At 39.5% G+C, this 24807-nt stretch overlaps 20 non-coding genes across 20 annotated transcripts; all 20 read right to left on the bottom strand.

Moving 5' to 3' along the window:
* Positions 1 to 1322: 1322 nt before the first annotated feature.
* TRNAV-UAC (transfer RNA valine (anticodon UAC)) lies at positions 1323 to 1395 on the bottom strand. The gene has a single exon. It is a non-coding gene; the product is annotated as a tRNA-Val (tRNA).
* Positions 1396 to 1758: 363 nt separating this feature from the next.
* Positions 1759 to 1831, bottom strand: TRNAV-AAC (transfer RNA valine (anticodon AAC)). Its single transcript has one exon. It is a non-coding gene; the product is annotated as a tRNA-Val (tRNA).
* A 145-nt stretch (positions 1832 to 1976) lies between these two features.
* TRNAV-AAC (transfer RNA valine (anticodon AAC)) lies at positions 1977 to 2049 on the bottom strand. Its single transcript has one exon. It is a non-coding gene; the product is annotated as a tRNA-Val (tRNA).
* Positions 2050 to 4370: 2321 nt separating this feature from the next.
* TRNAV-AAC (transfer RNA valine (anticodon AAC)) lies at positions 4371 to 4443 on the bottom strand. Its single transcript has one exon. It is a non-coding gene; the product is annotated as a tRNA-Val (tRNA).
* A 581-nt stretch (positions 4444 to 5024) lies between these two features.
* Positions 5025 to 5097, bottom strand: TRNAV-AAC (transfer RNA valine (anticodon AAC)). The gene has a single exon. It is a non-coding gene; the product is annotated as a tRNA-Val (tRNA).
* Positions 5098 to 6974: 1877 nt separating this feature from the next.
* TRNAV-UAC (transfer RNA valine (anticodon UAC)) lies at positions 6975 to 7047 on the bottom strand. The gene has a single exon. It is a non-coding gene; the product is annotated as a tRNA-Val (tRNA).
* Positions 7048 to 7192: 145 nt separating this feature from the next.
* Positions 7193 to 7265, bottom strand: TRNAV-AAC (transfer RNA valine (anticodon AAC)). Its single transcript has one exon. It is a non-coding gene; the product is annotated as a tRNA-Val (tRNA).
* Positions 7266 to 8064: 799 nt separating this feature from the next.
* TRNAV-UAC (transfer RNA valine (anticodon UAC)) lies at positions 8065 to 8137 on the bottom strand. The gene has a single exon. It is a non-coding gene; the product is annotated as a tRNA-Val (tRNA).
* A 145-nt stretch (positions 8138 to 8282) lies between these two features.
* TRNAV-UAC (transfer RNA valine (anticodon UAC)) lies at positions 8283 to 8355 on the bottom strand. Its single transcript has one exon. It is a non-coding gene; the product is annotated as a tRNA-Val (tRNA).
* Positions 8356 to 11331: 2976 nt separating this feature from the next.
* On the bottom strand, positions 11332 to 11404 carry TRNAV-AAC (transfer RNA valine (anticodon AAC)). Its single transcript has one exon. It is a non-coding gene; the product is annotated as a tRNA-Val (tRNA).
* Positions 11405 to 11549: 145 nt separating this feature from the next.
* TRNAV-AAC (transfer RNA valine (anticodon AAC)) lies at positions 11550 to 11622 on the bottom strand. The gene has a single exon. It is a non-coding gene; the product is annotated as a tRNA-Val (tRNA).
* Positions 11623 to 13288: 1666 nt separating this feature from the next.
* Positions 13289 to 13361, bottom strand: TRNAV-UAC (transfer RNA valine (anticodon UAC)). The gene has a single exon. It is a non-coding gene; the product is annotated as a tRNA-Val (tRNA).
* Positions 13362 to 13506: 145 nt separating this feature from the next.
* Positions 13507 to 13579, bottom strand: TRNAV-AAC (transfer RNA valine (anticodon AAC)). The gene has a single exon. It is a non-coding gene; the product is annotated as a tRNA-Val (tRNA).
* Positions 13580 to 15245: 1666 nt separating this feature from the next.
* On the bottom strand, positions 15246 to 15318 carry TRNAV-UAC (transfer RNA valine (anticodon UAC)). The gene has a single exon. It is a non-coding gene; the product is annotated as a tRNA-Val (tRNA).
* A 145-nt stretch (positions 15319 to 15463) lies between these two features.
* On the bottom strand, positions 15464 to 15536 carry TRNAV-AAC (transfer RNA valine (anticodon AAC)). Its single transcript has one exon. It is a non-coding gene; the product is annotated as a tRNA-Val (tRNA).
* A 1666-nt stretch (positions 15537 to 17202) lies between these two features.
* On the bottom strand, positions 17203 to 17275 carry TRNAV-UAC (transfer RNA valine (anticodon UAC)). Its single transcript has one exon. It is a non-coding gene; the product is annotated as a tRNA-Val (tRNA).
* A 145-nt stretch (positions 17276 to 17420) lies between these two features.
* On the bottom strand, positions 17421 to 17493 carry TRNAV-AAC (transfer RNA valine (anticodon AAC)). The gene has a single exon. It is a non-coding gene; the product is annotated as a tRNA-Val (tRNA).
* Positions 17494 to 22632: 5139 nt separating this feature from the next.
* TRNAV-UAC (transfer RNA valine (anticodon UAC)) lies at positions 22633 to 22705 on the bottom strand. The gene has a single exon. It is a non-coding gene; the product is annotated as a tRNA-Val (tRNA).
* Positions 22706 to 22850: 145 nt separating this feature from the next.
* TRNAV-AAC (transfer RNA valine (anticodon AAC)) lies at positions 22851 to 22923 on the bottom strand. The gene has a single exon. It is a non-coding gene; the product is annotated as a tRNA-Val (tRNA).
* Positions 22924 to 24589: 1666 nt separating this feature from the next.
* Positions 24590 to 24662, bottom strand: TRNAV-UAC (transfer RNA valine (anticodon UAC)). Its single transcript has one exon. It is a non-coding gene; the product is annotated as a tRNA-Val (tRNA).
* Positions 24663 to 24807: the final 145 nt, after the last annotated feature.

Genomic DNA, 24807 nt, shown 5'->3' with positions numbered 1-24807 from the left:
TTTTTGGTTATACTTACAATGTTTCCACCCGGTTTCAAACCAGGGACATTTCGCGTGTTAGGCGAACATTATGACGACTACACTTCGGAAACTGCTTGAAGAACATGTAACGTAGCAACATATTTCACTGAAATAGGTCGAAACGTCCAGTGTCAAATCGTTAAATCATCAAGTTCATGAAGGCATATTTTACGTCCACTTTAAATAAAATACAAAGTGTTTTGGTTTTACATACAATGTTTCCGCCTGGTTTCAAATCGGGGACCTTTCGCGTGTGAGGTGAACGTGATAACCACAACACTACGGAAACTGCTTGTCAAACTTGTGAAGTTGCAACATACTTCACTCGCATAGGCCTATGCCAACAATGAAGAATCATGAAATTATCATTTTCATGAGGGCACATTTTACGTGTACTTTAAATAAAACAGGAATTGTTTTGGTTTTACGTAAAATGTGTCCACCCGGTTTCAAACCAGGAACCTTTTGCGTGTTAGGCTAACGTGATAACCACTACACTACAGAAACTGCTTGAAGAACATGTAACGTAGCAACATATTTCACTGAAATAAGTCGAATCGTCCAGTTACAAATCATTAAATCATCAAGTTCATGAAGGCATATTTTACGTCCACTTTAATAGCTTAGATGTGTAGGCCTTGACTTCAACATAGTCATTTCTGTGACCAGTCACTAGCTAATCACTCAGTTATTTCAATGCTAAATTCGCCTAGTTATTTCAATGCTAAATTCTACTGTTTGATTTGTACTAAGTGCCTCGGTGAATGTGTATGCTCTGACTTTAACGTAGCTATTTTTGTGACCAGTTACAAGCTAATCACGCAGCTATTTCAATGCTAAATTCTATGCTAATTCCTTTGTCAAGGGGTGCCTCTGCGGATGTGTATGCTTTAACTTAGCTATTTCAATGCTAAATTCTATGCTAATTCCTTTATCAAGGGGTGCCTCTGCGGATGTGTATGCTTTAACTTTTAACGTAGCTATTTCTGTGACCAGTCACAAGCTAATCACTCAGCCATTTCAATGCTAAATTATATGCTAATTCCTTTGTCAAGGCGCTTTGTTTCCTCTCACACAGCTTAAAGGTCGTGATCTGAACGTGGCTCTTTCACTCCAGCGCTGTCCTACCAGACAGTCTCGTCCCTTCACCTGATGAAGGCCGCTTGTGTTGTGGCCGAAACGTCGTGAGAATATTATTGTGTTATTTTATTTTATCAATTTATTACTTTTTTCTCATTCTACGTGACTTTACCGAAAGAACCAAAGAAGAAAAATACGAATTGTTTTGGTTTTACATAAAATGTTTCCGCCCGGTTTTGAACCGGGGACTTTTCGCGTGTAAGGCTAACGTGATAACCACTACACTACGGAAACTGCTTGTCAAACTTGTGAAGTTGCAACACACTTCACTGGTATAGGCCTATGCCAACAAGGAAGAATCATGAATTCATAATCTTCATGAAAGCACATTTTAGGTCCAATTTAAATAAAATACGATTTTTATTGGTTATACGTAAAATATTTCCACCCGGTTTCAAACCAGGGACCTTTCGCGTGTTAGGCGAACGTGATAACCACTACACTACGGAAACTGCTTGAAGAACATGTAACGTAGCAACATATTTCACTGAAATAAGTCGAAACGAACAATGTCAAATCATTACATTATCACGTTCATGAAGGCACATTTTGCGTCCACTTTAAATAAAATCCGAATTGTTTTGGTTTTAGATAAAATGTTTCCACCCGGTTTCAAACCAGGGACCTTTCGCGTGTTAGGCGAACGTGATAACCACTACACTACGGAAACTGCTTGTCAAACTTGTGAAGTTGCAACACACTTCACTGGTATAGGCCTATGCCAACAAGGAAGAATCATGAATTCATTATCTTCATGAAAGCACATTTTAGGTCCAATTTAAATAAAATACGATTTTTATTGGTTATACGTAAAATGTTTCCGCCCGGTTTCGAACCGGGGACCTTTCGCGTGTTAGGCGAACGTGATAACCACTACACTACGGAAACTGCTTGAAGAACATGTAACGTAGCAACATATTTCACTGAAATAAGTCGAAACGAACAATGTCAAATCATTAAATCATCACGTTCATGAAGGCACATTTTGCGTCCACTTTAAATAAAATCCGAATTGTTTTGGTTTTAGATAAAATGTTTCCACCCGGTTTCAAACCAGGGACCTTTCGCGTTTGAGGCGAACGTGATAACCACGACAAAACGGAAACTGCTTGAAGAACATGGGTAGTTGCTACATACTTCACTGGCATAGGCCTATGCCAACAATGAAGAATCATGAAATCATCACGTTCATGAAGGCACATTATGCGTCCTCTTTAAATAAAATCCGAATTGTTTTGGTTATACTTACAATGTTTCCACCCGGCTTCAAACCAGGGACCTTTCGCGTGTTAGGCGAACATGATAACCACTACACTACGGAAACTGCTTGAAGAACATGTAACGTAGCAACATATTTCACTGAAATAGGTCGAAACGTCCAGTGTCAAATCGTTAAATCATCAAGTTCATGAAGGCATATTTTACGTCCACTTTAAATAAAGTTGAAAGTGTTTTGGTTTTACATACAATGTTTCCGCCTGGTTTCAAACCGGGGACCTTTCGCGTGTGAGGCGAACGTGATAACCACTACACTACGGAAACTGCTTGTCAAACTTGTGAAGTTGCAACATACTTCACTCGCATAGGCCTATGCCAACAATGAAGAATCATGAAATCATCATCTTCATGAGGGCACATTTGACGTGCACATTAAATAAAACAGGAATTGTTTTTGGTTATACTTACAATGTTTCCACCCGGTTTCAAACCAGGGACATTTCGCGTGTTAGGCGAACATTATGACGACTACACTTCGGAAACTGCTTGAAGAACATGTAACGTAGCAACATATTTCACTGAAATAGGTCGAAACGTCCAGTGTCAAATCGTTAAATCATCAAGTTCATGAAGGCATATTTTACGTCCACTTCAAATAAAATACAAAGTGTTTTGGTTTTACATACAATGTTTCCGCCTGATTTCAAACCGGGGACCTTTCGCGTGTGAGGCGAACGTGATAACCACTACACTACGGAAACTGCTTGTCAAACTTGTGAAGTTGCAACATACTTCACTCGCATAGGCCTATGCCAACAATGAAGAATCATGAAATCATCATTTTAATGAGGGCACATTTTACGTGTACTTTAAATAAAACAGGAATTGTTTTGGTTTTACGTAAAATGTGTCCACCCGGTTTCAAAACAGGAACCTTTCGCGTGTTAGGCTAACGTGATAACCACTACACTACGGAAACTGCTTGAAGAACATGTAACGTAGCAACATATTTCACTGAAATAAGTCGAAACATCCAGTGTCAAATCACTAAATCATCAAGTTCATGAAGGCATATTTTACGTCCACTTTAATAGCTTAGATGTGTAGGCCTTGACTTCAACATAGTCATTTCTGTGACCAGTCACTAGCTAATCACTCAGTTATTTCAATGCTAAATTCGCCTAGTTATTTCAATGCTAAATTCTACTGTTTGATTTGTACTAAGTGCCTCGGTGAATGTGTATGCTCTGACTTTAACGTAGCTATTTTTGTGACCAGTTACAAGCTAATCACTCAGCTATTTCAATGCTAAATTCTATGCTAATTCCTTTGTCAAGGGGTGCCTCTGCGGATGTGTATGCTTTAACTTAGCTATTTCAATGCTAAATTCTATGCTAATTCCTTTATCAAGGGGTGCCTCTGCGGATGTGTATGCTTTAACTTTTAACGTAGCTATTTCTGTGACCAGTCACAAGCTAATCACTCAGCCATTTCAATGCTAAACTATATGCTAATTCCTTTGTCAAGGCGCTTTGTTTCCTCTCACACAGCTTAAAGGTCGTGATCTGAACGTGGCTCTTTCACTCCAGCGCTGTCCTACCAGACAGTCTCGTCCCTTCACCTGATGAAGGCCGCTTGTGTTGTGGCCGAAACGTCGTGAGAATATTATTGTGTTATTTTATTTTATCAATTTATTACTTTTTTCTCATTCTACGTGACTTTACCGAAAGAACCAAAGAAGAAAAATACGAATTGTTTTGGTTTTACATAAAACGTTTCCGCCCGGTTTCGAACTGGGGACTTTTCGCGTGTAAGGCTAACGTGATAACCACTACACTACGGAAACTGCTTGTCAAACTTGTGAAGTTGCAACACACTTCACTGGTATAGGCCTATACCAACAAGGAAGAATCATGAATTCATTATCTTCATGAAAGCACATTTTAGGTCCAATTTAAATAAAATACGATTTTTATTGGTTATACGTAAAATGTTTCCGCCCGGTTTCGAACCGGGGACCTTTCGCGTGTTAGGCGAACGTGATAACCACTACACTACGGAAACTGCTTGAAGAACATGTAACGTAGCAACATATTTCACTGAAATAAGTCGAAACGAACAATGTCAAATCATTAAATCATCACGTTCATGAAGGCACATTTTGCGTCCACTTTAAATAAAATCCGAATTGTTTTGGTTTTAGATAAAATGTTTCCACCCGGTTTCAAACTAGGGACCTTTCGCGTTTGAGGCGAACGTGATAACCACGACAAAACGGAAACTGCTTGAAGAACATGGGTAGTTGCTACATACTTCACTGGCATAGGCCTATGCCAACAATGAAGAATCATGAAATCATAACGTTCATGAAGGCACATTTTGCGTCCTCTTTAAATAAAATCCGAATTGTTTTGGTTATACTTACAATGTTTCCTCCCGGCTTCAAACCAGGGACCTTTCGCGTGTTAGGCGAACATGATAACCACTACACTACGGAAACTGCTTGAAGAACATGTAACGTAGCAACATATTTCACTGAAATAAGTCGAAACGTCCAGTTGCAAATCATTAAATCATCAAGTTCATGAAGGCATATTTTACGTCCGCTTTAAATAAAATTCGAATTGTTTTGGTTTCACGTAAAATGTTTCCGCCCGGTTTCGAACCGGGGTCCTTTCGCGTGTTAGGCGAACGTGATAACCACTACACTACGGAAACTGCTTGAAGAACATGTAACGTAGCAACATATTTCACTGAAATAAGTCGAAACGAACAATGTCAAATCATCACGTTCATGAAGGCACATTTTGCGTCCACTTTAAATAAAATCCGAATTGTTTTGGTTTTAGATAAAATGTTTCCACCCGGTTTCAAACCAGGGACCTTTCGCGTGTTAGGCTACCGTGATAAACACTACAAAACGGAAACTGCTTGAAGAACATGGGTAGTTGCTACATACTTCACTGGCATAGGACTATGCCAACAATGAAGAATCATGAAATCATCACGTTCATGAAGGCATATTTTACGCCCACTTTAAATAAAATACGAATTGTTTTGGTTTTACGTAAAATGTTTCCGCCCGGTTTCAAACCGGGGACCTTTCGCGTGTGAGGCAAACGTGATAACCACTACACTATGTCAACAGCTTGTCCAAACTGCTAAGTTGCAACACACTTCACTGGTATAGACCTATGCCAACAATGAAGAATCATGAAATCATCATCTTCATGAAAGCACATTTTGCGTCCAATTTAAATAAAATACGATTTTTTTCGGTTATACGTAAAATGTTTCCACCCGGTTTCAAACCAGGGACCTTTCACGGGTTAGGCGAACGTGATAACCACTACACTACGGAAACTGCTTGTCAAATTTGTGAAGTTGCAACATATTTCACTGGCATAGGCCTCTGCCAACAATTAAGAATCATGAAATCATCATCTTCATGAGGGCACATTTGACGTGCACATTAAATAAAACAGGAATTGTTTTTGGTTATACTTACAATGTTTCCACCCGGTTTCAAACCAGGGACATTTCGCGTGTTAGGCGAACATTATGACGACTACACTTCGGAAACTGCTTGAAGAACATGTAACGTAGCAACTTTTTTCACTGAAATAGGTCGAAACGTCCAGTGTCAAATCGTTAAATCATCAAGTTCATGAAGGCATATTTTACGTCCACTTTAAATAAAATACAAAGTGTTTTGGTTTTACATACAATGTTTCCACCTGGTTTCAAACCGGGGACCTTTCGCGTGTGAGGCGAACGTGATAACCACTACACTACGGAAACTGCTTGAAGAAGATGTAACGTAGCAACATATTTCACTGAAATAAGTCGAAACATCCAGTGTCAAATCACTAAATCATCAAGTTCATGAAGGCATATTTTACGTCCACTTTAATAGCTTCGATGTGTAGGCCTTGACTTCAACATAGTCATTTCTGTGACCAGTCACTAGCTAATCACTCAGTTATTTCAATGCTAAATTCGCCTAGTTATTTCTATGCTAAATTCTACTGTTTGATTTGTACTAAGTGCCTCGGTGAATGTGTATGCTCTGACTTTAACGTAGCTATTTTTGTGACCAGTTACAAGCTAATCACTCAGCTATTTCAATGCTAAATTCTATGCTAATTCCTTTGTCAAGGGGTGCCTTTGCGGATGTGTATGCTTTAACTTAGCTATTTCAATGCTAAATTCTATGCTAATTCTTTTATCAAGGGGTGCCTCTGCGGATGTGTATGCTTTAACTTTTAACGTAGCTATTTCTGTGACCAGTCACAAGCTAATCACTCAGCCATTTCAATGCTAAATTATATGCTAATTCCTTTGTCAAGGCGCTTTGTTTCCTCTCACACAGCTTAAAGGTCGTGATCTGAACGTGGCTCTTTCACTCCAGCGCTGTCCTACCAGACAGTCTCGTCCCTTCACCTGATGAAGGCCGCTTGTGTTGTGGCCGAAACGTCGTGAGAATATTATTGTGTTATTTTATTTTATCAATTTATTACTTTTTTCTCATTCTACGTGACTTTACCGAAAGAACCAAAGAAGAAAAATACGAATTGTTTTGGTTTTACATAAAATGTTTCCGCCCGGTTTCGAACCGGGGACTTTTCGCGTGTAAGGCTAACGTGATAACCACTACACTACGGAAACTGCTTGTCAAACTTGTGAAGTTGCAACACACTTCCCTGGTATAGGCCTATGCAAACAAGGAAGAATCATGAATTCATTATCTTCATGAAAGCACATTTTAGGTCCAATTTAAATAAAATACGATTTTTATTGGTTATACGTAAAATGTTTCCGCCCGGTTTCGAACCGGGGACCTTTCGCGTGTTAGGCGAACGTGATAACCACTACACTACGGAAACTGCTTGAAGAACATGTAACGTAGCAACATATTTCACTGAAATAAGTCGAAACGAACAATATCAAATCATTAAATCATCACGTTCATGAAGGCACATTTTGCGTCCACTTTAAATAAAATCCGAATTGTTTTGGTTTTAGATAAAATGTTTCCACCCGGTTTCAAACTAGGGACCTTTCGCGTTTGAGGCGAACGTGATAACCACGACAAAACGGAAACTGCATGAAGAACATGGGTAGTTGCTACATACTTCACTGGCATAGGCCTATGCCAACAATGAAGAATCATTAAATCATCACGTTCATGAAGGCTCATTTTGCGTCCTCTTTAAATAAAATCCGAATTGTTTTGGTTATACTTACAATGTTTCCACCCGGCTTCAAACCAGGGACCTTTCGCGTGTTAGGCAAACATGATAACCACTACACTACGGAAACTGCTTGAAGAACATGTAACGTAGCAACATATTTCACTCAAATAGGTCGAATCGTCCAGTTACAAATCATTACATCATCAAGTTCATGAAGGCAAATTTTACGTACACTTTAATTAAAATACGAATTGTTTTGGTTTTACGTAAAATGTTTCCGCCCAGTTTCGAACCGGGGACCTTTCGCGTGTGAGGCGAACGTGATAACCACTACACTACGGAAACTGGTTGGAGAACATGTAACGTAGCAACATATTTCACTGAAATAATTCGAATCGTCCAGTTGCAAATCATTAAATCATCAAGTTCATGAAGGCATATTTTACGTCCGCTTTAAATAAAATACGAATTGTTTTGGTTTCACGTAAAATGTTTCCGCCCGGTTTCGAACCGGGGACCTTTCGCGTGTAAAGCGAACGTGATAACCACTACACTACGGAAACTGGTTGGAGAACATGTAACGTAGCAACATATTTCACTGAAATAAGTCGAATTGTCCAGTTGCAAATCATTAAATCATCAAGTTCATGAAGGCATATTTTACGTCCGCTTTAAATAAAATACGAATTGTTTTGGTTTCACGTAAAATGTTTCCTCCCGGTTTCGAACCGGGGACCTTTTGCGTGTAAAGCGAACGTGATAACCACTACACTACGGAAACTGGTTGGAGAACATGTAAAGTAGAAACATATTTCACTGAAATAAGTCGAAACGTCCAGTGTCAAATCATTAAATCATCAAGTTCATGAAGGCATATTTTACGTCCCCTTTAAATAAAATACAAATTGTTTTGGTTTTACATAGAATGTTTCCGCCCGGTTTCAAACCAGAAACCTTTCACGTGTAAGGCTAACGTGATAACCACTACACTACGGAAACTGGTTGTCTAACTCGTGAAGTTGCAACACACTTCACTGGTATAGGCCTATGCCAACAAGGAAGAATCATGAATTCATAATCTTCATGAAAGCACATTTTAGTTCCAATTTTAATCAAATACGATTTTTATTGGTTACACGTAAAATATTTCCACCCGGTTTCAAACCAGGGACCTTTCGCGTGTTAGGCGAACGTGATAACCACTACACTACGGAAACTGCTTGAAGAACATGTAACGTAGCAACATATTTCACTGAAATAAGTCGAAACGAACAATGTCAAATCATTACATTATCACGTTCATGAAGGCACATTTTGCGTCCACTTTAAATAAAATCCGAATTGTTTTGGTTTTAGATAAAATGTTTCCACCCGGTTTCAAACCAGGGACCTTTCGCGTGTTAGGCTACCGTGATAACCACTACAAAACGGAAACTGCTTGAAGAACATGGGTAGTTGCTACATACTTCACTGGCATAGGCCTATGCCAACAATGAAGAATCATGAAATCATCACGTTCATGAAGGCACATTTTGCGTCCTCTTTAAATAAAATCCGAATTGTTTTGGTTTAACGTAAAATGTTTCTGCCCGGTTTCAAACCGGGGACCTTTCGCGTGTGAGGCAAACGTGACAACCACTACACTATGTCAACAGCTTGTCCAAACTGCTAAGTTGCAACACACTTCACTAGTATAGACCTATGCCAACAATGAAGAATCATGAAATCATCATCTTCATGAAAGCACATTTTGCGTCCAATTTAAATAAAAACCGATTTTTTTTCGGTTATACGTAAAATGTTTCCACCCGGTTTCAAACCAGGGACCTTTCACGGGTTAGGCGAACGTGATAACCACTACACTACGGAAACTGCTTGTCAAATTTGTGAAGTTGCAACATATTTCACTGGCATAGGCCTCTGCCAACAATGAAGAATCATGAAATCATCATCTTCATGAGGGCACATTTGACGTGCACATTAAATAAAACAGGAATTGTTTTTGGTTATACTTACAATGTTTCCACCCGGTTTCAAACCAGGGACATTTCGCGTGTTAGGCGAACATTATGACGACTACACTTCGGAAACTGCTTGAAGAACATGTAACGTAGCAACATATTTCACTGAAATAGGTCGAAACGTCCAGTGTCAAATCGTTAAATCATCAAGTTCATGAAGGCATATTTTACGTCCACTTTAAATAAAATACAAAGTGTTTTGGTTTTACATACAATGTTTCCGCCTGGTTTCAAACCGGGGACCTTTCGCGTGTGAGGTGAACGTGATAACCACAACACTACGGAAACTGCTTGTCAAACTTGTGAAGTTGCAACATACTTCACTCGCATAGGCCTATGCCAACAATGAAGAATCATGAAATTATCATTTTCATGAGGGCACATTTTACGTGTACTTTAAATAAAACAGGAATTGTTTTGGTTTTACGTAAAATGTGTCCACCCGGTTTCAAACCAGGAACCTTTTGCGTGTTAGGCTAACGTGATAACCACTACACTACAGAAACTGCTTGAAGAACATGTAACGTAGCAACATATTTCACTGAAATAAGTCGAATCGTCCAGTTACAAATCATTAAATCATCAAGTTCATGAAGGCATATTTTACGTCCACTTTAATAGCTTAGATGTGTAGGCCTTGACTTCAACATAGTCATTTCTGTGACCAGTCACTAGCTAATCACTCAGTTATTTCAATGCTAAATTCGCCTAGTTATTTCAATGCTAAATTCTACTGTTTGATTTGTACTAAGTGCCTCGGTGAATGTGTATGCTCTGACTTTAACGTAGCTATTTTTGTGACCAGTTACAAGCTAATCACGCAGCTATTTCAATGCTAAATTCTATGCTAATTCCTTTGTCAAGGGGTGCCTCTGCGGATGTGTATGCTTTAACTTAGCTATTTCAATGCTAAATTCTATGCTAATTCCTTTATCAAGGGGTGCCTCTGCGGATGTGTATGCTTTAACTTTTAACGTAGCTATTTCTGTGACCAGTCACAAGCTAATCACTCAGCCATTTCAATGCTAAATTATATGCTAATTCCTTTGTCAAGGCGCTTTGTTTCCTCTCACACAGCTTAAAGGTCGTGATCTGAACGTGGCTCTTTCACTCCAGCGCTGTCCTACCAGACAGTCTCGTCCCTTCACCTGATGAAGGCCGCTTGTGTTGTGGCCGAAACGTCGTGAGAATATTATTGTGTTATTTTATTTTATCAATTTATTACTTTTTTCTCATTCTACGTGACTTTACCGAAAGAACCAAAGAAGAAAAATACGAATTGTTTTGGTTTTACATAAAATGTTTCCGCCCGGTTTTGAACCGGGGACTTTTCGCGTGTAAGGCTACCGTGATAACCACTACACTACGGAAACTGCTTGTCAAACTTGTGAAGTTGCAACACACTTCACTGGTATAGGCCTATGCCAACAAGGAAGAATCATGAATTCATAATCTTCATGAAAGCACATTTTAGGTCCAATTTAAATAAAATACGATTTTTATTGGTTATACGTAAAATATTTCCACCCGGTTTCAAACCAGGGACCTTTCGCGTGTTAGGCGAACGTGATAACCACTACATTACGGAAACTGCTTGAAGAACATGTAACGTAGCAACATATTTCACTGAAATAAGTCGAAACGAACAATGTCAAATCATTACATTATCACGTTCATGAAGGCACATTTTGCGTCCACTTTAAATAAAATCCGAATTGTTTTGGTTTTAGATAAAATGTTTCCACCCGGTTTCAAACCAGGGACCTTTCGCGTGTTAGGCGAACGTGATAACCACTACACTACGGAAACTGCTTGTCAAACTTGTGAAGTTGCAACACACTTCACTGGTATAGGCCTATGCCAACAAGGAAGAATCATGAATTCATTATCTTCATGAAAGCACATTTTAGGTCCAATTTAAATAAAATACGATTTTTATTGGTTATACGTAAAATGTTTCCGCCCGGTTTCGAACCGGGGACCTTTCGCGTGTTAGGCGAACGTGATAACCACTACACTACGGAAACTGCTTGAAGAACATGTAACGTAGCAACATATTTCACTGAAATAAGTCGAAACGAACAATGTCAAATCATTAAATCATCACGTTCATGAAGGCACATTTTGCGTCCACTTTAAATAAAATCCGAATTGTTTTGGTTTTAGATAAAATGTTTCCACCCGGTTTCAAACCAGGGACCTTTCGCGTTTGAGGCGAACGTGATAACCACGACAAAACGGAAACTGCTTGAAGAACATGGGTAGTTGCTACATACTTCACTGGCATAGGCCTATGCCAACAATGAAGAATCATGAAATCATCACGTTCATGAAGGCACATTATGCGTCCTCTTTAAATAAAATCCGAATTGTTTTGGTTATACTTACAATGTTTCCACCCGGCTTCAAACCAGGGACCTTTCGCGTGTTAGGCGAACATGATAACCACTACACTACGGAAACTGCTTGAAGAACATGTAACGTAGCAACATATTTCACTGAAATAGGTCGAAACGTCCAGTGTCAAATCGTTAAATCATCAAGTTCATGAAGGCATATTTTACGTCCACTTTAAATAAAGTTGAAAGTGTTTTGGTTTTACATACAATGTTTCCGCCTGGTTTCAAACCGGGGACCTTTCGCGTGTGAGGCGAACGTGATAACCACTACACTACGGAAACTGCTTGTCAAACTTGTGAAGTTGCAACATACTTCACTCGCATAGGCCTATGCCAACAATGAAGAATCATGAAATCATCATTTTCATGAGGGCACATTTTACGTGTACTTTAAATAAAACAGGAATTGTTTTGGTTTTACGTAAAATGTGTCCACCCGGTTTCAAAACAGGAACCTTTCGCGTGTTAGGCTAACGTGATAACCACTACACTACGGAAACTGCTTGAAGAACATGTAACGTAGCAACATATTTCACTGAAATAAGTCAAAACATCCAGTGTCAAATCACTAAATCATCAAGTTCATGAAGGCATATTTTACGTCCACTTTAATAGCTTAGATGTGTAGGCCTTGACTTCAACATAGTCATTTCTGCGACCAGTCACTAGCTAATCACTCAGTTATTTCAATGCTAAATTCGCCTAGTTATTTCAATGCTAAATTCTACTGTTTGATTTGTACTAAGTGCCTCGGTGAATGTGTATGCTCTGACTTTAACGTAGCTATTTTTGTGACCAGTTACAAGCTAATCACGCAGCTATTTCAATGCTAAATTCTATGCTAATTCCTTTGTCAAGGGGTGCCTCTGCGGATGTGTATGCTTTAACTTAGCTATTTCAATGCTAAATTCTATGCTAATTCCTTTATCAAGGGGTGCCTCTGCGGATGTGTATGCTTTAACTTTTAACGTAGCTATTTCTGTGACCAGTCACAAGCTAATCACTCAGCCATTTCAATGCTAAATTATATGCTAATTCCTTTGTCAAGGCGCTTTGTTTCCTCTCACACAGCTTAAAGGTCGTGATCTGAACGTGGCTCTTTCACTCCAGCGCTGTCCTACCAGACAGTCTCGTCCCTTCACCTGATGAAGGCCGCTTGTGTTGTGGCCGAAACGTCGTGAGAATATTATTGTGTTATTTTATTTTATCAATTTATTACTTTTTTCTCATTCTACGTGACTTTACCGAAAGAACCAAAGAAGAAAAATACGAATTGTTTTGGTTTTACATAAAATGTTTCCGCCCGGTTTCGAACCGGGGACTTTTCGCGTGTAAGGCTAACGTGATAACCACTACACTACGGAAACTGCTTGTCAAACTTGTGAAGTTGCAACACACTTCACTGGTATAGGCCTATGCCAACAAGGAAGAATCATGAATTCATTATCTTCATGAAAGCACATTTTAGGTCCAATTTAAATAAAATACGATTTTTATTGGTTATACGTAAAATGTTTCCGCCCGGTTTCGAACCGGGGACCTTTCGCGTGTTAGGCGAACGTGATAACCACTACACTACGGAAACTGCTTGAAGAACATGTAACGTAGCAACATATTTCACTGAAATAAGTCGAAACGAACAATGTCAAATCATTAAATCATCACGTTCATGAAGGCACATTTTGCGTCCACTTTAAATAAAATCCGAATTGTTTTGGTTTTAGATAAAATGTTTCCACCCGGTTTCAAACCAGGGACCTTTCGCGTTTGAGGCGAACGTGATAACCACGACAAAACGGAAACTGCTTGAAGAACATGGGTAGTTGCTACATACTTCACTGGCATAGGCCTATGCCAACAATGAAGAATCATGAAATCATCACGTTCATGAAGGCACATTATGCGTCCTCTTTAAATAAAATCCGAATTGTTTTGGTTATACTTACAATGTTTCCACCCGGCTTCAAACCAGGGACCTTTCGCGTGTTAGGCGAACATGATAACCACTACACTACGGAAACTGCTTGAAGAACATGTAACGTAGCAACATATTTCACTGAAATAGGTCGAAACGTCCAGTGTCAAATCGTTAAATCATCAAGTTCATGAAGGCATATTTTACGTCCACTTTAAATAAAGTTGAAAGTGTTTTGGTTTTACATACAATGTTTCCGCCTGGTTTCAAACCGGGGACCTTTCGCGTGTGAGGCGAACGTGATAACCACTACACTACGGAAACTGCTTGTCAAACTTGTGAAGTTGCAACATACTTCACTCGCATAGGCCTATGCCAACAATGAAGAATCATGAAATCATCATTTTCATGAGGGCACATTTTACGTGTACTTTAAATAAAACAGGAATTGTTTTGGTTTTACGTAAAATGTGTCCACCCGGTTTCAAAACAGGAACCTTTCGCGTGTTAGGCTAACGTGATAACCACTACACTACGGAAACTGCTTGAAGAACATGTAACGTAGCAACATATTTCACTGAAATAAGTCAAAACATCCAGTGTCAAATCACTAAATCATCAAGTTCATGAAGGCATATTTTACGTCCACTTTAATAGCTTAGATGTGTAGGCCTTGACTTCAACATAGTCATTTCTGCGACCAGTCACTAGCTAATCACTCAGTTATTTCAATGCTAAATTCGCCTAGTTATTTCAATGCTAAATTCTACTGTTTGATTTGTACTAAGTGCCTCGGTGAATGTGTATGCTCTGACTTTAACGTAGCTATTTTTGTGACCAGTTACAAGCTAATCACGCAGCTATTTCAATGCTAAATTCTATGCTAATTCCTTTGTCAAGGGGTGCCTCTGCGGATGTGTATGCTTTAACTTAGCTATTTCAATGCTAAATTCTATGCTAATTCCTTTATCAAGGGGTGCCTCTGCGGATGTGTATGCTTTAACTTTTAACGTAGCTATTTCTGTGACCAGTCACAAGCTAATCACTCAGCCATTTCAATGCTAAATTATATGCTAATTCCTTTGTCAAGGCGCTTTGTTTCCTCTCACACAGCTTAAAGGTCGTGATCTGAACGTGGCTCTTTCACTCCAGCGCTGTCCTACCAGACAGTCTCGTCCCTTCACCTGATGAAGGCCGCTTGTGTTGTGGCCGAAACGTCGTGAGAATATTATTGTGTTATTTTATTTTATCAATTTATTACTTTTTTCTCATTCTACGTGACTTTACCGAAAGAACCAAAGAAGAAAAATACGAATTGTTTTGGTTTTACATAAAATGTTTCCGCCCGGTTTCGAACCGGGGACTTTTCGCGTGTAAGGCTAACGTGATAACCACTACACTACGGAAACTGCTTGTCAAACTTGTGAAGTTGCAACACACTTCACTGGTATAGGCCTATGCCAACAAGGAAGAATCATGAATTCATTATCTTCATGAAAGCACATTTTAGGTCCAATTTAAATAAAATACGATTTTTATTGGTTATACGTAAAATGGTTCCGCCCGGTTTCGAACCGGGGACCTTTCGCGTGTTAGGCGAACGTGATAACCACTACACTACGGAAACTGCATGAAGAACATGTAACGTAGCAACATATTTCACTGAAATAAGTCGAAACGAACAATGTCAAATCATTAAATCATCACGTTCATGAAGGCACATTTTGCGTCCACTTTAAATAAAATCCGAATTGTTTTGGTTTTAGATAAAATGTTTCCACCCGGTTTCAAACCAGGGACCTTTCGCGTTTGAGGCGAACGTGATAACCACGACAAAACGGAAACTGCTTGAAGAACATGGGTAGTTGCTACTTACTTCACTGGCATAGGCCTATGCCAACAATGAAGAATCATGAAATCATCACGTTCATGAAGGCACATTTTGCGTCCTCTTTAAATAAAATCCGAATTGTTTTGGTTATACTTACAATGTTTCCACCCGGCTTCAAACCAGGGACCTTTCGCGTGTTAGGCGAACATGATAACCACTACACTACGGAAACTGCTTGAAGAACATGTAACGTAGCAACATATTTCACTGAAATAGGTCGAAACGTCCAGTGTCAAATCGTTAAATCATCAAGTTCATGAAGGCATATTTTACCTCCACTTTAAATAAAATACAAAGTGTTTTGGTTTTACATACAATGTTTCCGCCTGGTTTCAAACCGGGGACCTTTCGCGTGTGAGGTGAACGTGATAACCACTACACTACGGAAACTGCTTGTCAAACTTGTGAAGTTGCAACATACTTCACTCGCATAGGCCTATGCCAACAATGAAGAATCATGAAATCATCATTTTCATGAGGGCACATTTTACGTGTACTTTAAATAAAACAGGAAATGTTTTGGTTTACCGTAAAATGTGTCCACCCGGTTTCAAACCAGGAACCTTTCGCGTGTTAGGCTAACGTGATAACCACTACACTACAGAAACTGCTTGAAGAACATGTAACGTAGCAACATATTTCACTGAAATAAGTCGAATCATCCAGTTACAAATCATTAAATCATCAAGTTCATGAAGGCATATTTTACGTCCACTTTAATAACTTAGATGTGTAGGCCTTGACTTCAACATAGTCATTTCTGTGACCAGTCACTAGCTAATCACTCAGTTATTTCAATGCTAAATTCGCCTAGTTATTTCAATGCTAAATTCTACTGTTTGATTTGTACTAAGTGCCTCGGTGAATGTGTATGCTCTGACTTTAACGTAGCTATTTTTGTGACCAGTTACAAGCTAATCACGCAGCTATTTCAATGCTAAATTCTATGCTAATTCCTTTGTCAAGGGGTGCCTCTGCGGATGTGTATGCTTTAACTTAGCTATTTCAATGCTAAATTCTATGCTAATTCCTTTATCAAGGGGTGCCTCTGCGGATGTGTATGCTTTAACTTTTAACGTAGCTATTTCTGTGACCAGTCACAAGCTAATCACTCAGCCATTTCAATGCTAAATTATATGCTAATTCCTTTGTCAAGGCGCTTTGTTTCCTCTCACACAGCTTAAAGGTCGTGATCTGAACGTGGCTCTTTCACTCCAGCGCTGTCCTACCAGACAGTCTCGTCCCTTCACCTGATGAAGGCCGCTTGTGTTGTGGCCGAAACGTCGTGAGAATATTATTGTGTTATTTTATTTTATCAATTTATTACTTTTTTCTCATTCTACGTGACTTTACCGAAAGAACCAAAGAAGAAAAATACGAATTGTTTTGGTTTTACATAAAATGTTTCCGCCCGGTTTCGAACCAGGGACTTTTCGCGTGTAAGGCTAACGTGATAACCACTACACTACAGAAACTGCTTGTCAAACTTGTGAAGTTGCAACACACTTCACTGGTATAGGCCTATGCAAACAAGGAAGAATCATGAATTCATTATCTTCATGAAAGCACATTTTAGGTCCAATTTAAATAAAATACGATTTTTTTTGGTTATACGTAAAATGTTTCCGCCCGGTTTCGAACCGGGGACCTTTCGCGTGTTAGGCGAACGTGATAACCACTACACTACGGAAACTGCTTGAAGAACATGTAACGTAGCAACATATTTCACTGAAATAAGTCGAAACGAACAATGTCAAATCATTAAATCATCACGTTCATGAAGGCACATTTTGCGTCCACTTTAAATAAAATCCGAATTGTTTTGGTTTTAGATAAAATGTTTCCACCCGGTTTCAAACTAGGGACCTTTCGCGTTTGAGGCGAACGTGATAACCACGACAAAACGGAAACTGCTTGAAGAACATGGGTAGTTGCTACATACTTCACTGGCATAGGCCTATGCCAACAATGAAGAATCATGAAATCATCACGTTCATGAAGGCACATTTTGCGTCCTCTTTAAATAAAATCCGAATTCATCTTCTTTGGTTCTTTCGGTAAAGTCACGTAGAATGAGAATAAAATAATAAATTGATAAAATAAAATAACACAATAATATTCTCACGACGTTTCGGCCACAACACAAGCGGCCTTCATCAGGTGAAGGGAGCGAGACTGTCTGGTAGGACAGCGCTGGAGTGAGAGAGCCACGTTCAGATCACGGCTTTTTAAGCTGTGTGAGGGGAACAAAGAGCCTTGGCGAAGGAATTAGCATAAAATTTAGCATTGAAATGGCTGAATGATTAGCTTGTGACTGGTCACAGAAATAGCTATGTTAAAAGTTAAAGCATACACATCCGCAGAGGCACCCATTGTTAAAAGGAATTAGCATAGAATTTAGCATTGAAATAGCTAAATTAAGGCATACACATCCGCAGAGGCACCCCTTGATAATGGGATTAGCATAGAATTTAGCATTGAAATGGCTGAGTGATTCGCCTGTAACTGCTACAGAAATAGTTACGTTGAAGTCAGAGCATACACATTCACCGAGGCACTTAGTACAAATCAAACAGGAGAATTTAGCATTGAAATAACTAGGCGAATTTAGCATTGAAATAACTGGGTGATTTGCTAGTGACTGGTCACAGAAATGACTACACATCTGAGCTATTCACAGTACTATATAGTGAACCAATAAAAACTAAAATATAAATTACCTTCATGTTATCAATAAACTCTATATTCTCCAATCAGCTAAGCTACCAACCATAAGTCGTTATATATCACAATGCTATATGGCGAAAAAATGGGTGGATTCTTACCCTCAAATTTCCGTACCACGGATAGCTACGGGCCCCGTTCAGACGGACGAGTTCGTCCATGGTCGGAACAGAGGAGGGGGAGAGAGACAGCTGCGAAGCCCTAGTATACTCCATGTTGTAAACCATACCATTAACCGTGGTGTGAGAGGTATTAAGAGGCAATGCTGGCGAAAGAGCTGCGGTCTGAAGGTCATCGTAAAATTACAATTAATTAAGAACAGAAATGATTTAACACATCTTTCCAGTGGTTACTAAGCCTGAATCCATCTTCTCGGTTGAAATTGTCTCTGTGCTTGTATATGTGAATGGCCTCATGAACGAATCTCTCATGGTAGCCAGTTGGTTTGCAAAGAACCTCCGTCTTGGAGAAGTCAATGTCATGTGAGCCCACTGAATTGTAACAGTGATCTGCCACGGCAGAGGAGTTCGTCTTACCGTGTTTCAAGTCTGCTTTATGTTCGCGGATGCGGTCCGAGATATGTCTTTTGGTTTCTCCAATGTAGCTACTACCACAGAGGCACTTTAGTTTGTAAACGCCCGGGTACTGTATGTCTGGAAGAGCATCTTTTACAGATGGAACTAAATCACGGATTTTGTGTACTGTGTTGAATCGGACCTGGATCTTGTGTTTATTCAGGATTTTGGAGATCTTTTTAGTGACCCCTGCAATGTAGGGTAAGGTGATGGTTTTGAGTGGCTCCACAAGAGGATCCTTCTTCATGACTGGAGTGATGGCTTTGCGGATTGTGTAGTCGGAGTAGCCATTAGCCCTGAGAGCCTGGTGTACGTGCTTGAGTTCACTGGTAATGTGTTCCTGGTCGGAAATACATTGGGCTCTATGGTATAGAGTCTTGATGAGGCAGTTCTTCTGGGATGGATGGTGGTGGGAATCCGGTTTCAAGTAAGCATCTGTATGGGTAGCTTTCCTGTAGACAGAGTGGCTCATTGAACCATCATGTCTCCTTTTAATTAAGACATCCAGAAAGGGTAGTTTGCCATCTTTTTCGACCTCCATGGTAAATCTGATGGCTGGGTGTATGGAATTGATGAGGCAGAAGAACTGCCTCATCAAGACTCTATACCATAGAGCCCAATGTATTTCCGACCAGGAACACATTACCAGTGAACTCAAGCACGTACACCAGGCTCTCAGGGCTAATGGCTACTCCGACTACACAATCCGCAAAGCCATCACTCCAGTCATGAAGAAGGATCCTCTTGTGGAGCCACTCAAAACCATCACCTTACCCTACATTGCAGGGGTCACTAAAAAGATCTCCAAAATCCTGAATAAACACAAGATCCAGGTCCGATTCAACACAGTACACAAAATCCGTGATTTAGTTCCATCTGTAAAAGATGCTCTTCCAGACATACAGTACCCGGGCGTTTACAAACTAAAGTGCCTCTGTGGTAGTAGCTACATTGGAGAAACCAAAAGACATATCTCGGACCGCATCCGCGAACATAAAGCAGACTTGAAACACGGTAAGACGAACTCCTCTGCCGTGGCAGATCACTGTTACAATTCAGTGGGCTCACATGACATTGACTTCTCCAAGACGGAGGTTCTTTGCAAACCAACTGGCTACCATGAGAGATTCGTTCATGAGGCCATTCACATATACAAGCACAGAGACAATTTCAACCGAGAAGATGGATTCAGGCTTAGTAACCACTGGAAAGATGTGTTAAATCATTTCTGTTCTTAATTAATTGTAATTTTACGATGACCTTCAGACCGCAGCTCTTTCGCCAGCATTGCCTCTTAATACCTCTCACACCACGGTTAATGGTATGGTTTACAACATGGAGTATACTAGGGCTTCGCAGCTGTCTCTCTCCCCCTCCTCTGTTCCGACCATGGACGAACTCGTCCGTCTGAACGGGGCCCGTAGCTATCCGTGGTACGGAAATTTGAGGGTAAGAATCCACCCATTTTTTCGCCATATAGCATTGTGATATATAACGACTTATGGTTGGTAGCTTAGCTGATTGGAGAATATAGAGTTTATTGATAACATGAAGGTAATTTATATTTTAGTTTTTATTGGTTCACTATATAGTACTGTGAATAGCTCAGATGTGTAGTCATTTCTGTGACCAGTCACTAGCAAATCACCCAGTTATTTCAATGCTAAATTCGCCTAGTTATTTCAATGCTAAATTCTCCTGTTTGATTTGTACTAAGTGCCTCGGTGAATGTGTATGCTCTGACTTCAACGTAACTATTTCTGTAGCAGTTACAGGCGAATCACTCAGCCATTTCAATGCTAAATTCTATGCTAATCCCATTATCAAGGGGTGCCTCTGCGGATGTGTATGCCTTAATTTAGCTATTTCAATGCTAAATTCTATGCTAATTCCTTTTAACAATGGGTGCCTCTGCGGATGTGTATGCTTTAACTTTTAACATAGCTATTTCTGTGACCAGTCACAAGCTAATCATTCAGCCATTTCAATGCTAAATTTTATGCTAATTCCTTCGCCAAGGCTCTTTGTTCCTCTCACACAGCTTAAAAAGCCGTGATCTGAACGTGGCTCTCTCACTCCAGCGCTGTCCTACCAGACAGTCTCGCTCCCTTCACCTGATGAAGGCCGCTTGTGTTGTGGCCGAAACGTCGTGAGAATATTATTGTGTTATTTTATTTTATCAATTTATTATTTTATTCTCATTCTACGTGACTTTACCGAAAGAACCAAAGAAGATGAATCATTGCAGTCACGAAAGCTTTAAATCGAAATTTAAAATCCGAATTGTTTTGGTTATACTTACAATGTTTCCACCCGGCTTCAAACCAGGGACCTTTCGCGTGTTAGGCGAACATGATAACCACTACACTACGGAAACTGCTTGAAGAACATGTAACGTAGCAACATATTTCACTGAAATAAGTCGAAACGTCCAGTGTCAAATCATTAAATCATCAAGTTCATGAAGGCATATTTTACGTCCACTTTAAATAAAATACAAAGTGTTTTGGTTTTAGATACAATGTTTCCGCCTGGTTTCAAACCGGGGACCTTTTGCGTGTGAGGTGAACGTGATAACCACTACACTACGGAAACTGCTTGTCAAACTTGTGAAGTTGCAACATACTTCACTCGCATAGGCCTATGCCAACAATGAAGAATCATGAAATCATCATTTTCATGAGGGCACATTTTACGTGTACTTTAAATAAAACAGGAATTGTTTTGGTTTTACGTAAAATGTGTCCACCCGGTTTCAAACCAGGAACCTTTCGCGTGTTAGGCTAACGTGATAACCACTACACTACAGAAACTGCTTGAAGAACATGTAACGTAGCAACATATTTCACTGAAATAAGTCGAATCGTCCAGTTACAAATCATTAAATCATCAAGTTCATGAAGGCATATTTTACGTCCACTTTAATAGCTTAGATGTGTAGGCCTTGACTTCAACATAGTCATTTCTGTGACCAGTCACTAGCTAATCACTCAGTTATTTCAATGCTAAATTCGCCTAGTTATTTCAATGCTAAATTCTACTGTTTGATTTGTACTAAGTGCCTCGGTGAATGTGTATGCTCTGACTTTAACGTAGCTATTTTTGTGACCAGTTACAAGCTAATCACGCAGCTATTTCAATGCTAAATTCTATGCTAATTCCTTTATCAAGGGGTGCCTCTGCGGATGTGTATGCTTTAACTTTTAACGTAGCTATTTCTGTGACCAGTCACAAGCTAATCACTCAGCCATTTCAATGCTAAATTATATGCTAATTCCTTTGTCAAGGCGCTTTGTTTTCTCTCACACAGCTTAAAGGTCGTGATCTGAACGTGGCTCTTTCACTCCAGCGCTGTCCTACCAGACAGTCTCGTCCCTTCACCTGATGAAGGCCGCTTGTGTTGTGGCCGAAACGTCGTGAGAATATTATTGTGTTATTTTATTTTATCAATTTATTACTTTTTTCTCATTCTACGTGACTTTACCGAAAGAACCAAAGAAGAAAAATACGAATTGTTTTGGTTTTACATAAAATGTTTCCGCCCGGTTTCGAACCGGGGACTTTTCGCGTGTAAGGCTAACGTGATAACCACTACACTACGGAAACTGCTTGTCAAACTTGTGAAGTTGCAACACACTTCACTGGTATAGGCCTATGCCAACAAGGAAGAATCATGAATTCATTATCTTCATGAAAGCACATTTTAGGTCCAATTTAAATAAAATACGATTTTTATTGGTTATACGTAAAATGGTTCCGCCCGGTTTCGAACCGGGGACCTTTCGCGTGTTAGGCGAACGTGATAACCACTACACTACGGAAACTGCTTGAAGAACATGTAACGTAGCAACATATTTCACTGAAATAAGTCGAAACGAACAATGTCAAATCATTAAATCATCACGTTCATGAAGGCACATTTTGCGTCCACTTTAAATAAAATCCCAATTGTTTTGGTTTTAGATAAAATGTTTCCACCCGGTTTCAAACCAGGGACCTTTCGCGTTTGAGGCGAACGTGATAACCACGACAAAACGGAAACTGCTTGAAGAACATGGGTAGTTGCTACATACTTCACTGGCATAGGCCTATGCCAACAATGAAGAATCATGAAATCATCACGTTCATGAAGGCACATTTTGCGTCCTCTTTAAATAAAATCCGAATTGTTTTGGTTATACTTACAATGTTTCCACCCGGCTTCAAACCAGGGACCTTTCGCGTGTTAGGCGAACATGATAACCACTACACTACGGAAACTGCTTGAAGAACATGTAACGTAGCAACATATTTCACTGAAATAGGTCGAAACGTCCAGTGTCAAATCGTTAAATCATCAAGTTCATGAAGGCATATTTTACCTCCACTTTAAATAAAATACAAAGTGTTTTGGTTTTACATACAATGTTTCCGCCTGGTTTCAAACAGGGGACCTTTCGCATGTGAGGTGAACGTGATAACCACTACACTACGGAAACTGCTTGTCAAACTTGTGAAGTTGCAACATACTTCACTCGCATAGGCCTATGCCAACAATGAAGAATCATGAAATCATCATTTTCATGAGGGCACATTTTACGTGTACTTTAAATAAAACAGGAAATGTTTTGGTTTACCGTAAAATGTGTCCACCCGGTTTCAAACCAGGAACCTTTCGCGTGTTAGGCTAACGTGATAACCACTACACTACAGAAACTGCTTGAAGAACATGTAACGTAGCAACATATTTCACTGAAATAAGTCGAATCGTCCAGTTACAAATCATTAAATCATCAAGTTCATGAAGGCATATTTTACGTCCACTTTAATAACTTAGATGTGTAGGCCTTGACTTCAACATAGTCATTTCTGTGACCAGTCACTAGCTAATCACTCAGTTATTTCAATGCTAAATTCGCCTAGTTATTTCAATGCTAAATTCTACTGTTTGATTTGTACTAAGTGCCTCGGTGAATGTGTATCCTCTGACTTTAACGTAGCTATTTTTGTGACCAGTTACAAGCTAATCACGCAGCTATTTCAATGCTAAATTCTATGCTAATTCCTTTGTCAAGGGGTGCCTCTGCGGATGTGTATGCTTTAACTTAGCTATTTCAATGCTAAATTCTATGCTAATTCCTTTATCAAGGGGTGCCTCTGCGGATGTGTATGCTTTAACTTTTAACGTAGCTATTTCTGTGACCAGTCACAAGCTAATCACTCAGCCATTTCAATGCTAAATTATATGCTAATTCCTTTGTCAAGGCGCTTTGTTTCCTCTCACACAGCTTAAAGGTCGTGATCTGAACGTGGCTCTTTCACTCCAGCGCTGTCCTACCAGACAGTCTCGTCCCTTCACCTGATGAAGGCCGCTTGTGTTGTGGCCGAAACGTCGTGAGAATATTATTGTGTTATTTTATTTTATCAATTTATTACTTTTTTCTCATTCTACGTGACTTTACCGAAAGAACCAAAGAAGAAAAATACGAATTGTTTTGGTTTTACATAAAATGTTTCCGCCCGGTTTCGAACCGGGGACTTTTCGCGTGTAAGGCTAACGTGATAACCACTACACTACAGAAACTGCTTGTCAAACTTGTGAAGTTGCAACACACTTCACTGGTATAGGCCTATGCCAACAAGGAAGAATCATGAATTCATTATCTTCATGAAAGCACATTTTAGGTCCAATTTAAATAAAATACGATTTTTATTGGTTATACGTAAAA

Source organism: Petromyzon marinus, unplaced genomic scaffold (genome assembly GCF_048934315.1).
Source record: "Petromyzon marinus isolate PM22_M1 ecotype Great Lakes invasive population unplaced genomic scaffold, UKy_Petmar_22M1.pri1.0 PM_Scaffold_57, whole genome shotgun sequence".
In the NCBI taxonomy this organism is placed as follows: Eukaryota; Metazoa; Chordata; class Hyperoartia; order Petromyzontiformes; family Petromyzontidae; genus Petromyzon; species Petromyzon marinus.
The sequence above is the reverse complement of the archived record's forward strand: the minus strand, read 5'-3'. Positions and strand labels throughout refer to the sequence as shown.